This window comes from Parasteatoda tepidariorum, chromosome 9 (genome assembly GCF_982258835.1).
Source record: "Parasteatoda tepidariorum strain Cologne lab strain chromosome 9, Ptep-v5.0, whole genome shotgun sequence".
NCBI lineage: Eukaryota > Metazoa > Arthropoda > Arachnida > Araneae > Theridiidae > Parasteatoda > Parasteatoda tepidariorum.
In genome coordinates this window covers 52592797-52607224 of record NC_141763.1, presented here as the reverse complement: position 1 = coordinate 52607224, position 14428 = coordinate 52592797, and the positions used below count along the sequence as shown (strand labels likewise).

At 31.7% G+C, this 14428-nt stretch overlaps 2 long non-coding RNA genes across 5 annotated transcripts in view; one reads left to right on the top strand and one right to left on the bottom strand.

Annotated features, from left to right (window-relative positions):
* Window positions 1-11120, top strand: part of LOC147804059 (uncharacterized) — a 67894-nt gene extending 56774 nt beyond the window's left edge. Inside the window, exons 3-4 of one of the 2 annotated variants that reach the window (XR_015429226.1) lie at window positions 9224-9411; window positions 9492-11120. This is a non-coding gene — a long non-coding RNA (uncharacterized LOC147804059). Of the gene's footprint in view, window positions 1-9223 lie in introns of both variants that reach the window. The other variant, XR_015429225.1, reaches the window with a different exon arrangement.
* A 140-nt stretch (window positions 11121-11260) lies between these two features.
* LOC139426938 (uncharacterized) overlaps window positions 11261-14428 on the bottom strand; it is a 63101-nt gene continuing 59933 nt past the window's right edge. For all 3 annotated transcript variants that reach the window (XR_015429224.1, XR_011638062.2, XR_015429223.1), the window contains one exon: window positions 11261-11584. This is a non-coding gene — a long non-coding RNA (uncharacterized LOC139426938). The remainder of the gene's footprint in view (window positions 11585-14428) is intronic.

The following is a 14428-nucleotide window of genomic DNA, read 5'->3' as shown; positions in this document are numbered from 1 at the left end:
TTCTCAAATAATAGATACATATTTTATCCCTTCATTACTTTTAGATAACATACTACACAGCAAAATTTTATAATTGATATGAATTTGAATATGTAGCTAAAAACAGAATAGCTGAATTCTAGTTGAACTTATTCTTTCAAAACTAAAAAATACTTACCAAGAAAACGAATAAAATTAATTAAGAATCAGCACAAATGGCACTATTTCAAGTAGCTTGGATAATTTTTTATTGTTGTTTTCCAAATTATATGGATACAGAAATATATACTATTCCATAACGAAGAAGAATATGCTATAACTATTACAATTCTGTATGTTCTGAATTCATATTTATTCACTGGAATGACGAAAGCAATGTTGACTTCACTTTAATTCGTAATGAATTGAAGACAGAAGAAATGCATTTTACCTTAATACACACATCTGTAACAGTATCCGAAATCGGAAGTCATCAGTTGCAAGTTTGTTGATAATAGAAATTAAAAATTATTGAGGAATTTTTCTTCAAATGTTTGGCGTGTTCTGTTCCTGAAAGATTTACTAATATTCTGGAGATTTTTTTCAAGTTCTTCGGCCTTTTCCTTAGGGAAATTTTGTTTCTTATTTGCTGCTAAAAAAATGGCGTCTGATTCAGTCAATGACTTTGATGGAACTAAATGAAAACGTGATAAATTAATGTCCGATATTTACAGGCTCCCGCTAGACGGCGTACTCGAGCGTTGCGATCGCGAATAGTACAAGGAAATTCAATTCACGAAACTATTGTTAACCATGTAAAAAGAAAAGTAAAAATCTAAACACAATGAGTAAGGCGTTATAGTTAACTGGCTGCGTTGCAAGAAGCGATTAAACATCAAATTCATCCTTACGAAATTAAAACATTGTCTCATACACGATTTGCATATTGTAACGTAATTGATTACATAGTGTAACTCAAATCATGACATTTGTTACGTAAAATGAGCCCATTAAATATAAAATTTATTTACACCACTCTGAAAAAAGAAGTATAATCAAAGTTACCAGAATATGGTAAAATTTATCGTGTTTCTGTCCCTATGAGAACACTAAAAAGCTCACTTTTTTTACCGTAGCGTTTTGGTAAGATTAAAAAAAAAAAATAATAATTTGATAATATGTGATAAAATTTTAAAAAACGTTACGACTTAAGGGATATTTAAGAAAGGAAGCTCTTATAAATTAATGATATTTAACAATTTTATTTCTTTCCTCTGCTTTCAGTATAATGCTCAACACCGACAAGCCGATGCCGACAAGCTCATCTTGGCAGATATCTTCAAGGCTGGGTATTATTAGAATTAACGAAATCCCTAATCTTTCGCAGAAGTTTAAGTATGGGACTTTTGAAGTTACTGTAGCTAGTTGAGGATCAAAATACACTCATTTTATAGACAAAGTAGAAAGAAATAGTTGCTAAGAGACAAATCCAACACTGGCTCATAATATATATATATATATATATATATATACACCGAAGAGCCATTACATTATGACCACCCTTCATCTATAACAATGGGCTCGCCCAGATTTTCTTCATGGTTTCTCGCCCAGGAGCAATGTTTTCATGTGACACATAAGGACCCATAATCCTCATAGAACAATACCTGACGTCTGTAAGCTACTTGATCATAGTTGCAGACCAGGTTCACCCATTCATAGCAACAGTTTTTCCTGCGGGGGATGGTGCTTACCATATCTGTTGTAAACCTCTATAAAAGAAGGGGGCACGCGTGGAAGTTCATTGACAAGGGTCATGAAACTTTTCGAGTCTATCTAACCATTTATGTTATTAATTTTAATCTATCTTTATTATTTTATGAATTATTAAACATCAAAATGGGTCCGGGACTTTATGAACACCCTGTATATTAAAAAATATCACAGCTATTTCATGTGTAAGGCACCTAAATTGTGGATAAAAAGAAAAAAACGTAATTGAGAGTCGTAATATTCAGTGACTTTTTGGAATAAAGGATTACTAAAACTACTTAATACTAAATCGAAATTTTTGGTTCAGAGCGTCTTCACCTTGAACAGATGCGTTTCCATTATTTGTTCAAGTGTATTAAACAGCTGCTGCATTATCCAACATTGAAACAATGTTTGAAACTGTTATTTCTGGCACAAATGAAGAAAAAAAATTGTTTGTTCTTGCACGTAATGTAATTCCGGCAGGGGTTACTGGAATGCATATAAAATGCCTTAAGCAGAGAATATTAGAATATATATTCAAAAAAGGTTTGGTTAGTTAATGCATAACAATAATGCATGTTACATAACTACACTTTTTTGCAGAAAAAAAAAGAAAGAAAAAGAAAGGTGTGTTAACAAGAGTACCTTTCCAAAAGTCATATTATAAAATGTTACGTCTGTATTATAACCGTCGTTGAACAGCCGACCAAATTTTATGAGTTTACGACTGCTAATGTTCAACTCCGAACCCAATACAGAAGACAAGGGAACTCCTGGATCGAGGATTGGAAGAAATTTGCCTTCCTGGAGGACTTTTTGATGGAGCTAACCCGCATTTGCTTTACATAGAGAGGAAGACCATGAGAACTTACCACAGTTAGCCTGACGACAAGGGGACTCTAACCCATGATCCGTCTACCACTGAGGATATTTCACGTCAGCTCTGTGGTCGGTGCAAGCTGGATGCGGAATTCGTATAGGCTGGGATTCGAACCCGGTTCGCCTCATTGGAAGACGAACGCTCTATCCCCTGAGCCATCGCGGCTTAGTTGAATACCTGTTCTTCGTACAGGAATGAGAAGAAGAAAAAGTAAATGATCAATAAATCAATATTAATCATGCATAAATATGAAAGGCATATATGGACACAATTAACTATAAAACTTAAATAAATAATAAATATTCTTATGGAAAAACCCATTCTTTGGGATGCAGTACGCAAACCGGTGGTCGTATTAAAATTTTAAAATTGGCAGATTATTAGTCATGCGTGACTTAAACTTTATAACTGCATGAATGCTTACTTTTTTGACAAGTAACAAACATTCTTATTTAAGATGAGAAAAAACGTATTGCTACAGTTTTGAAATGGGAAAAATTAATGAAGATATTTAGTGCAATTGATTTTTAAACAAATTTACAAATAAGTAAACAAAATTATTTACTACAAATTTGAACTACGTGAAAACTTTATTCAGAACAGTTATCATCTGATAAAAACTGCTGTTATTATGAAGTCGAGGAAACTGAATTTATGGGCATAAATAAATATTGTAAAATTTTGTAGACCTTAAAATTCTGTATGGTAGTTGATCAAAGAAAAACTGCTACAGTACAATGAAATGTTTTTCAAAACCATTTCCATTTAAATTTTTGAAACTGAAGCTGCTGAGAATTCTTAAACCATTTTCATTCCTCAGTTAGTAGCAATAATTTCAGAATAAGCAAATTAAATAAATTCTTAATTAATTTAAAAAATTGCCATTAGCCAAATATTTTTAAGGTACATGAATACCATGTTTTAGCCAATCATGACTAAATCGTCAAACTTAAGCTTTCAAGATATCTGTGTACCATTTGTAAGTCAATTTTAACTCAATTGTTAAACTTGAGATTTTAAGACATCAGTATACCATTTTTAGGCCAATTATGACTAAATCGTCAAACTTGAGATTTAGACCTATGTAAATCAGATTTAAAAAATAATAATTTAAACTAAATTCTTTCAAATTTTGCCTCCGAAGTTATTGCTTTAAAGAAGAATACTTTAAATTCTAGGGGAATTCGAATCCCTCATACAGGGAATTTCATAAAATTACAGTGAATTGAACTTCTCACCACCTCAGCAATAAACCAATTCTTGATGCATTAATAACATGCATTAAATACGATGATATGATCTCAGATCTCGGGGTTTCAATCGTAACAAACGCCTTTTAACGTAATATATATTTAATAACAAAAAGGGTGATGATAATGGTACAGTGTCATGGAGGAAACCGATTAGAAAACTAATGATTTTACATTACTGCGCAGAGCGCCATCTATAGAGTTTTAGAAATTATAATTAATATGGAGAAATATTATTAACAACATGCTTTACAACATAGACCTATGTAAATCAGATTTTGAAGAAATTTAAACTAAATACTTCAAAATTTTGCCTCCGAAGTTATTGCTCTAAAGAAGAATACTTTAAATTCTAGGAGAATTCGAATCTTTTATGAAACTACAGGGAATTTCATGAAATTACAGTGAATTGAACTTCTCACCTCCTTAGCAATAGACCAATTTTTGATACATTAATAACATGATTCAGAGCATAGACCTATATAAATCAGATTTTAAGAAAATTTAAACTAAATACTTCCAAATTTTGCCTCCTAAGCTATTGCTCTAAAGAAGAATACTTTAAATTCTAGGAGAATTCGAATCTTTTATGAAACTACAGGGAATTTCATGAAATTACAGTGAATTGAACTTCTCACCACCTCAGCAATAGACCAATTTTCGATGCATTAATAACATGATTCAGAGCATAGACCTATATAAATCAGAGTTTAAAAAAATTTAAACTAAATACTTCCAAATTTTGCCTCCTAAGCTTTTGCTCTAAAGAAAAATACTTTAAATTCTAGGAGAATTCGAATCTTTTATGAAACTACAGGGAATTTCATGAAATTACAGTGAATTGAACTTCTCACCTCCTTAGCAATAGACCAATTTTCGATGCATTAATAACATGATTCAGAGCATGAGCCTATATAAATCAGATTTTTAAAAAAATTAAACTAAATACTTCCAAATTTTGCCTCCGAAGCTATTGCTTTAAAGAAGAAATGCTTTAAATTCCAGGGGAATTCGAATCCTTCATTAAATTACATTAAATTTCATAAAATTACGGGAATTTCAAAAATTTACAATGAATTTAACTTTTGACCTCCTTAGTAATCAACAAATTTTCGATGCATTAATAACGTGCTTTAGTAGAACATATAGGGGAGAGTTGGATAAAACGGGATACCATTATTGTTTTTATTTACTACGGAATATCTGTTTAGGAAAACAATACATTATTTTTTTTGTAGCTGCAACATTTATTGAAGCACACAAAAAACATATTTTCAACTAATTTTAATGACAGCGAAATAGAAAAAAAAATTCATTTCCAAACTCTTGCATATCCCGTTTTAGCATACCTGGGTTGAATAAAACGGGATAGGGTTTACAATGTTTAATTTTTTGCATATATATAAAGATAAAATAATAAATAATGTAAATATATAAATAATTGTTTATGTATAATAATTGTTTATGTATAAAGAAGTCTTCATCAGAGAAATACATCACAATTAGTTCTAAAGAAAGATGTGAAATCCTAGAGTCGAAAATAAAATGCTTAATAATGAACGTTAATAAACAAATTTTGCATTACTATATAAAGAGACTAAATTATTCAAAAAATATATATAGTTAATATAAATAAGTTGTTTAAAAAGCCTAGGCCTACATTAATATATGGCTATTTTAAAATGTAATAATCCAATAAATAAATAGGTGGATAAAACGGGACATGAAAAACTCTATCCCGTTTTATCCAACTCACAAGTGTCCCGTTTTGTCCGACTCCGTCACTTTTTGAAACAAACATGGTTGCTGCGTAAATATGAAAAGAAAATTAGATAGACTGCACATAAAAATATTGGTAAATAAATGGTTAATTAAATTTAATACTCACCGGAATTTTATTCCCATATATGTAGGCAGTACAATATAAAAAACAACGCACGTAAATGTAGGAAATGGCAAAAAAATAGAATAAAGAAGTTCTGAGACCTACAACTTTCTATCAAATAGTGATCTCGAGGCGGGACGCACCGAGAAAGATATAATCACGGTCGAATAACGCGTTTCTGTCGTTGTCCACTAGAGAGCTGCAATAGTCTGGTCCCTAGGCGACGTATCCCGTTTTGTCCGACTATCCCGTTTTATCCAACTCTCCCCTACCTTTGTAAACAAGACTTTAAAAAATTTAAAATAAATTCCTCAATATTTTGTCTCCGAAGGTACGAAGAAAACTTTGAATTCAATGAAAATTCGAATCCTTCATAATATTACAGGTTGTTCCGACACTGTTCATTAATAGTCAAAGAGAATTAACGATAACTATGTAATTAACCTTCAAGAAGTATTATAAATTTTTTTTGTTGCTTTTTTTATGCAGGTCAATATAGAGTTAAATATTTAAATTTAGATCATATCGATTATATTTACCTAAACTAAATGTGATCATTTTTGGTGAGTGTGAGCTCTTGAGGTTCTCTCGTTGGTTATAAATATTGTATAGTAAAATGAGGGTGACAATTACAAAGTAGCGAATTAACCAATTTATTTAGGCAACCTGACGGAAGAGTTTCTGAGTCTGTGTGTCTCTTTTACAATTCTAGAACAATTGGTGCAAGAATCTTGAAATCCGAACAAGGAATGTAAGGGACAATTCGAGACCAAGAACCTAAAAATTGTTCAAAACTTTTCATTAGAGCTGTTCGGTAAGTAGGTACTTTATTTACGTCGCATTAGAGCTACACAATGGGCTATTGGCGACGGTCTGGGAAGCATCCCTGAGGGTGATCCAAAGACGTGCCAATGCAATTTTGATCCTCTGCAGAGAGGATGGCTCCCGTGCTTTGGTAGCCCGACGACCTGGGCGTGAAGTCGAGCACTTTATGGTAGAACAGTTTAACAAGGACCGATTACGCGCACCCTCTGTCCCTACACAGGTTGATGAAAGTGGTCACCCACCTGCTCACTGACCACAGCCAGAGATACGCCTTGACTTCGGTGTTCGACTGGGAACCGTGATCAGTTTACTTAGTTTGTGGGTCATTTTTTTTTTTTAATCTTTTATCCGTTATGTGTAAGCATAATTAAAATCTACGTGGATGGCATGGGGTGTGGCGTCATCTAATTAAAATATTTGAAAGTTTTCTAATATTTAATTTTATTCAATGTTTATTTATAATTATGATTTTGAACCACGTTTTTATTAAACCTAAATAATGTATAAGTAAACGGTAATTAAAACTTAAAAATAACACTAAGTCATTTTGTAAACTGAATTGATTGATAGCGAAAAATCTTGACTTTTAAAATTGATGATGGAGAATAGATAAATCTGTTATGGAGAATTCGGCAAAATCATGTTCAAAACTGAAAAATATATACTAACGTAATGAAAAGATGAAATAATTCCAATTTTTTTCATTTATTATTATTTTCTGTCCCTTCTGGTGGCTTTGCGTTATTAGATTTATTAAACTACGTTTAAAGAAGTTCATCCTAATAAAATAAAAATTAACTAAATCCAATACCTTTTTAAATGATGCTTTAATTCGTGGTCAAATGTTTATGGTCAAAATTCACTACAGCTGAGCGGTTTTTGCTGGTACTTATCCATTTCTAACACCTGTAAAACACCTCTTTCCACAGTTTCAACATTAAAGCTGCACAGTATTGACGCAATTCAATATGTATCAAATATACTAACTGTAACAAATATAACTAAAAACATATAATTAAAATTGCATCAACTACCATAATATCAAAAGTGCCTATTATCAAAATTAATTAAGCATCAATGATGTCAAAAATAGTATGGCGATTTTTCATATTCCTTCTGCCCGAATTACTTGTACCATTTCTCTATGAATTTAAATTTTCAGAACAAACTTATTTTTATTTCGATTTGTACCTGTGGAACCGTGATGGCTCAAGCGTTCGACTTCCAATGAAATGAACCGGTTTCGAATCCCAACGATGGCTGGTCGATACGAATTTCGCATGCGGCTTGCACCGACCACAGTGCTGACGTAAAATATCCTCAGTGATAGACGGATCATGGGTTAAAATCCCCTTGCTGTCAAGCTAACCGAAGGATGTTTTCGTGGTTTTCTTCTACATGTAACGAAATACTGGTTAGTTCCATCAAAAAGTCCTCCATGAAGGCAAATTTCTCCCAATACTGGATCCAGTAGTTCCCTTGAAAATTACAAGGCCACGGATTCATTCACATTGGCAGTCATAAGCCCAAAAAATTGGGTCGACTGTCCAACGATGGTTATAAAATAAAATAAAAATTGTACCTATTACAAATTAAAATTAAATAAGCATCACTGGTTTTAATAATAGCATAGCAATTTCTTACGCTAATATTTTTTACCCATGATTAGATAAAATTGTACGCCAAATTCAATTCGAACGATATGTAAGTCAATTCTTCTCACGCTTGATCAGATGAAACTGCGTTTAAATTAGAACAACGATTGAGTTAATTCTTTCTGCGTTTATGTATATAAATTTTTACTTCAATACGAGTAAGTCAGTTCTCTCTAGACCAGGGGTGTCAAACTCGCTGCCCGAGATGAACATTTTTGCGGCCCTGTCAATATGTCCGACGCAAAGTAAAAATAAAATAGAAATGTGAATTAGAATAGAAACTAGCATATAAAATTATAATATACTTTATTTATAAACTATACGAGGATCATTTTAAATTGCACGGGCTTAAATGTAAAATTCTAATTGGCTTGCGCCACTTGCCATTCCAGGGAAACTGCCTCGTATCAAAAATACGCAGAAAAAATTTCTAATCTTAGAACAGAATTTGAAACAAGGTTTAAAGATTTTAATTCTTTGGAAGACAAATTTTGTTTGTTTTCTTCGATTTTCTCAATAAATATAAACTCAGTACCCAGTAATACCCAAATGAAAGTGATTGAGATTCAGTACCGTCATTCGGCGCTACTTTGTGCAGCGGGGGATACTTTGTGCAAATTCGAATTTGGCATTTTTCAAGTGCTGCTATTCATTATTATGTTTATTTCACGTTAAAAATGTGTGGAATTTGAAGATAGAAGTCTCTTCTATTACTACAAACATTTTTTCGAATTTTGAAACAATCTCAGAGTGTGTTTCGTTCATCCAATGTCAACAACTTTCCGAGAACGTCGGATGTCGAAAAGTGTGCGTGGAAACTTTAGCTGTGAAATGCAAAGACGTTGATGAAACAATTGTCGTAAGTGCTAAATTATTTATTTATATATTAATAAACAATTATATCATGTTAGCGTTAAAAAAAATTTTGAAAATTAATAACAAATAAACGGAAAATGAAAAAAAATGCACTTTGGGGCTACTTTGTGCAAAGTTTCATTCGTTTTTTTTTCGACAGAAAAATGGTCAGACGTTATAAAAAAGTACCAGGAACGAGAAACTACCGTGATGACACTTTAGAAAAGCTGCAACAATGTTTGAAAGCAGTTGCTGGTGGTATGTCGATTGCAGAAGTATCTCGGAAGTACAAAATCCACAGAAATACTATCTCTAATAAAATTCACAAGAAACACGTGAAACTTCCTGGTAAACTATTATTTTTCTTCTGCAAAGATTTTTCTAATGAATTAATCAAACGATTTAACACATAAAAATATATTTTATAGGACATCAGGTGATTTTGACAGAAACTGAAGAGCAAGTTCTGTCATGTTCATTCAAGGATGTTATGTTCAAATTTAACAATATTATAAATGTTAATGAATATGTAATAATTATTATTTTTAAAATTTCATCCATTTCAATGTTTAAAAATGTATATGGTTTCCTTTTGTTTAAACTCAAATGTTTTGAAATAAACATTCTTTTTAAGAAAAAATTCTTCAAAAAAAATGTTTTTTTAACGCTGAAAATTATTTTCAAACTAATATCTTTACATATCTTGATGTTTTTGTCTTTAAAAATGTCAACAATTAACTTTTTTAGCAATTTTATATCAATATTTTACTAAAAACATGATTATTAAACTGAATTCCAATCGCTGCACAAAGTAGCCCCATTTGGGGGCTACTTTGTGCAAGGTATGTTTTGACTTATTATTCGTAAATATTACATACAAATAATGCCAATATTGATCAAATTCACTCGTCTGAGTCCAGTTATGAATATAATATCGATAAATTTTACTAAAGTTTGAATTAACATAGTTTTTTTACGTGTCAAAGTTCAAAAACTGCGAAATCCTGCACAAAGTATGATGGTACGATTCAAATTTGAAAGCAAAATTCATTGAAGTGGGTGTGCCTGAATTTTACAAATATTTACCTGCTAAGTTTGAAAGTACTCAAAAATTCGCGTATGAAATTTTTTCCAAGTTTGGAAGTACTTATCAGTGCGAGCAATTATTTTCTGTTATGAATGGAAATAAATCTCCTGTCCTAAACCGTATTAATAACGCTCACGCTGGATCAATTTTGAAAGTAGTCTCGGCCAATAAAATTTCTCCCGAAATAGGAAAGATAGTAGCAGAGAAGAGATGTCAAATATCAAACAATAATGTTACTTTATATATGTTTATTACAATGTACTATTGAAAATAAAAATATTTGTTTCTATGAACACTGATACTTTTTTTCTTTTTTGCAACCCCTCTAAAGTTAAGCATTGTTTATTTGGCCCAAGTTAGCTTTTGAGTTTGATACCCCTGCTCTAAACTCAATAAGATGTAATTATACTTCAATTCGAATATTTTTTAAGTTAATATTTTTTCATGCGATTAGATGAAAATTGAAAAAAATCGGATAGAAATTGACTCAAAATTAGAACCAAATTGAACAGAAATTGATTCACGGTCAACTTTCTGTTCAATTGAGTCAATTCTGCTCCACGGTCAGATACGCCAGCTGAATTACTTTAATAAATATATCACAAAATGGTCTAAATATCTAACATTCTAATATGACTAATTATATTAGTATTACTTTCTTTCAGACAGAGATGATGACCTCTAGACAGTTGACAATAAAAAAAAGAGTCATTCCACAAACATCTTTCAACCCGTTACTAGAATCTTTCATAAAATGAAAAATGATTCTACTCAATTACATAAGCTAGCTTCTCGTCCTCCCCTCCCTTATGTAAAAACGTACGTGTGCGGCCATTAATTCTATCTATCTTCAGAAAGTTGTTGGGTTTAAACATTACTTATTCAAAGCAGATATCATCTTCATGTAGTTTTTTTTTCTCTCTCTCTTTTTTTTTTTTTTTTTTTTTTTTTTTTTTTTTTTTTTTTTCGCAGTCTTCCTTTGGTAAATATCAATTGAGGCTGTTATTTGCTGAGGTTTGGGCAATAAAAAAAGAAACAATGTAACATGTTTATGATTCCCTATGAAAGGGAAATTTTATCCCTAAACAGGTTTAAGAGTTAATATTGTGTGAATTTGATTCCTCACAGTGAGTTAATCTCGCTTACCTTGGATTTGGAATTCGCTCTTTTCGTCTCTTTATGATACTTAACAGATTAAATTAAATGAGCAAGTTATGCTTCTTTTCACTTTAAGTTGATTTCTTCTTCTTTATTCATTATCATTTCAAGTTATAATATTCTAGTTCTCTCGCTTTCTTTTCTTTTTCCTTTCTTTCCTTTTTCTTTTCTTTTTCCTTTCTTTCCTTTTTCTTTTCTCTTTCCTTTCTTTTCTTTTTCTTTTTCCTTTCTTTTCCTTTTTTTATCGGGGTCGAAATTTTTTTTTGTTCGAAGTATCTGAAAATAAAATAAGAATTTTATAAACTATTTTACCAGTAGACTAAGAATTTGATTTTCATCATATTTTCCACAAAAAAAGCGTGAATTGCGATGATTCAAGAACTGAGCTGTCTGAAGGGCTGTGGTTCGATTCTTAGTAGCGGCTAAAAGCCCACTCAGCTTCAAATCGATAGGTACCAGCTTGTCTGGGACGTAAAGGCGGCTTGAGCGTAATGCAAACCAGATTGTCAAAATTATACTGTTAATTCCGAAATTGCGGGATTTGTGGGTGAGGAGATATTACAGTATGGTTCAATGTGGAATGGTGCATTAGGTAAAGAGACTATATTTAAAAATAATCAAATTTAATAATTGTAAACAATAAAAACAAACAATATGAATGTTTGATATTTGTTAGGGTTCTCAATAAGCCTTCCATAACAATCTGTTACGCGAGTGATCCATAATCAAAAATTATTGCGAATCAAAGCGCCCTCTGTTGGTCAAGCAGAAATTCGTAACAGAGAGTCATGGAGGTCTGACCACAACGGTCTGTTACGAAAATGCTTCACTTATTTTTTGTAACGAAAAATGTAAAGGTAGATAGTGAATAAGTTTATTATCAAATTCTAACGTTTTTTCTTCTTTTTTTAAGGCTTCTTTTTTACTTTTATGACTACTTGAAAAATAGTTTTTTTTTTTTTAAGTATTATTTTATTTCGCTATTTTCCTTCGTTTTATTTTAGTTTATTTGTTTATGTCTAAAAGGGGCCGAAATTGCGATTGGCGATAAATTTTGCTCGCAACGTTTAGGAAACGATTTAAACTTTTATTGAGGCCGCTCAAATATTACGTAAGCACCTAACGAAAGGATGGGGTGTCTGTGCTTTGCTTACGAGGGCGAGGGCAGGTATGAGAAATGCTTACGCAGGAAATTTTTTTCCACATTATTTTCTCAACTTTTCTTAAAACTCAAGAAAAAAATCGTTAGGAGAAATGTGGGGGGGGGATTACGCTTAGAAATTTGAATTGCTTGAAACGAGAAGTGCTTACGTAAAAAAAAAGTTCCACATTATTTTCACAACTTTTCTTAAAACTCAAGAAATAAATCCTTATGATAAATGTGGGGGGGAGGGATTACGCTTAGAAATTTGAATTAAAAGTTAAATTTAGAGAAAGAAAAGTTGTACAGAAATTTCTTCTAGAAATGCAGAGATGAAGAGTTTTAAAAACTACTGGAAAAATGCAGAAAAGATTCCTGAAAAATATTCTTCTCCGAATTTACAAAATAAATTCAAATATGAGTTTTTTTTCTTCCTGCAATGTTACTTCGTTTATTTGAATTCAGCCCTGAAGTTAGATTACGTCAGTTTAAATAAAAACAAGGGAGGTTGCGTCATTCTTTCGTAGGAATGGTAGGGGTTTGCGATTTGCTTAGTTTCGCTGAACAAAGAGGAGAAGGAGAAAACGACCAAAAACATGTTTAAGTAATATTTGAATGACCCAATTGTCATCCAGCTCAGAGACTAAAATCGGTTTTGAAAAATCAAGCTAATCAGACATTGGTTTGACTAGACTGCTGATTTAAACTACTTGATAACTTAACTTAATAAATAAAAATAACTCAATAAACTTGCGACCGAATATATATGATGATAAAGTCTCCTTTACAGTGGTCGAGAAATGATTGAACACATTTATTGTAATCAGAACCAAAAACTGTAGTTAAGATTTTATCACCAGACTATTGAAACACTTTGATTAAAATAAATTCCCTCTGGTGAAATATTCTATCTGTAACGATGAGAACAGGAATAAAACGCCGGTACAATATGTACTTCAGTTAATCAAAAAGTGCCTGGAATTTTGATTGATTGAAATTCTATTTGACGTTAAAATTCTGCTTGTAGTGGTCTCAAGAAAAAAAAAATTTAAACTTGAATTGCCATCATGCATCGGCATCGGTTTAGAGTTAACTGCAGTTGGAAGCAGAAAAAGTATAAACTTTCTATTGCAAGATTCCACCTTCACAGACACAAAGACCATTTTAATTGAATGAAAACGTAAGAATCGTTTCGATTCCACGATTCCACCTTGACAGACACGAAGACCATTTCAGACTAAGGTAATGAAGACGTAGGAAACCTTTCCATTTCATAATTCCACCATCACAGACACAAAGACCATTTCAATTTAAGTAAATAAAAACGAAGGAAATATTTCGATTCCAAGATTCCACCCTTACAGACGTCAAGGTTATTTCTATTGAAGTTAATGAAAACGTTGGAAACATTTTAGATAGCAAGATTCCACTCTGACAGACGCAGAAACCATTTCAATTGAAGTTAATGAAAACGTAAGAAATAATTCGATTCAATAATTTCACCCTTACAGACCCAAAGACCATTTCAATTGAAGTTAATGAAAACGTAAGAAACATTTCGATTTCAAAATTCCATCCTCACAGACACATCTGCTATTTCAATTGAAGTTAATGAAAACGTAGGAAACATTTCGATTGCAAGATTTTACTCTCACAGACACAAAGGCGAATATTATCTCAGCAATGTGCTTCTATTAAAATGTAGGAAACATTTCGATTGCAAGAGTGTATCTTCACAAACACAAAAGCGAGTTACTATAATCATAATACAATAAGTCTTAGTATTCAAATTTTCATAACATGTGGATTTCACACTCGAAGGCAAAGCATTTGCCCTAAAAGCATCTCCTAAATTAATCATAACAAGGAATACAGATAATTAATCTAAATGAAGAAAGCAGATTTAGACCATTAAAGCAATAAAAGAAATAAGACGTTCTCATAACCATAAAATCGTTTCTTCTTCCTTTCTCTTTTTT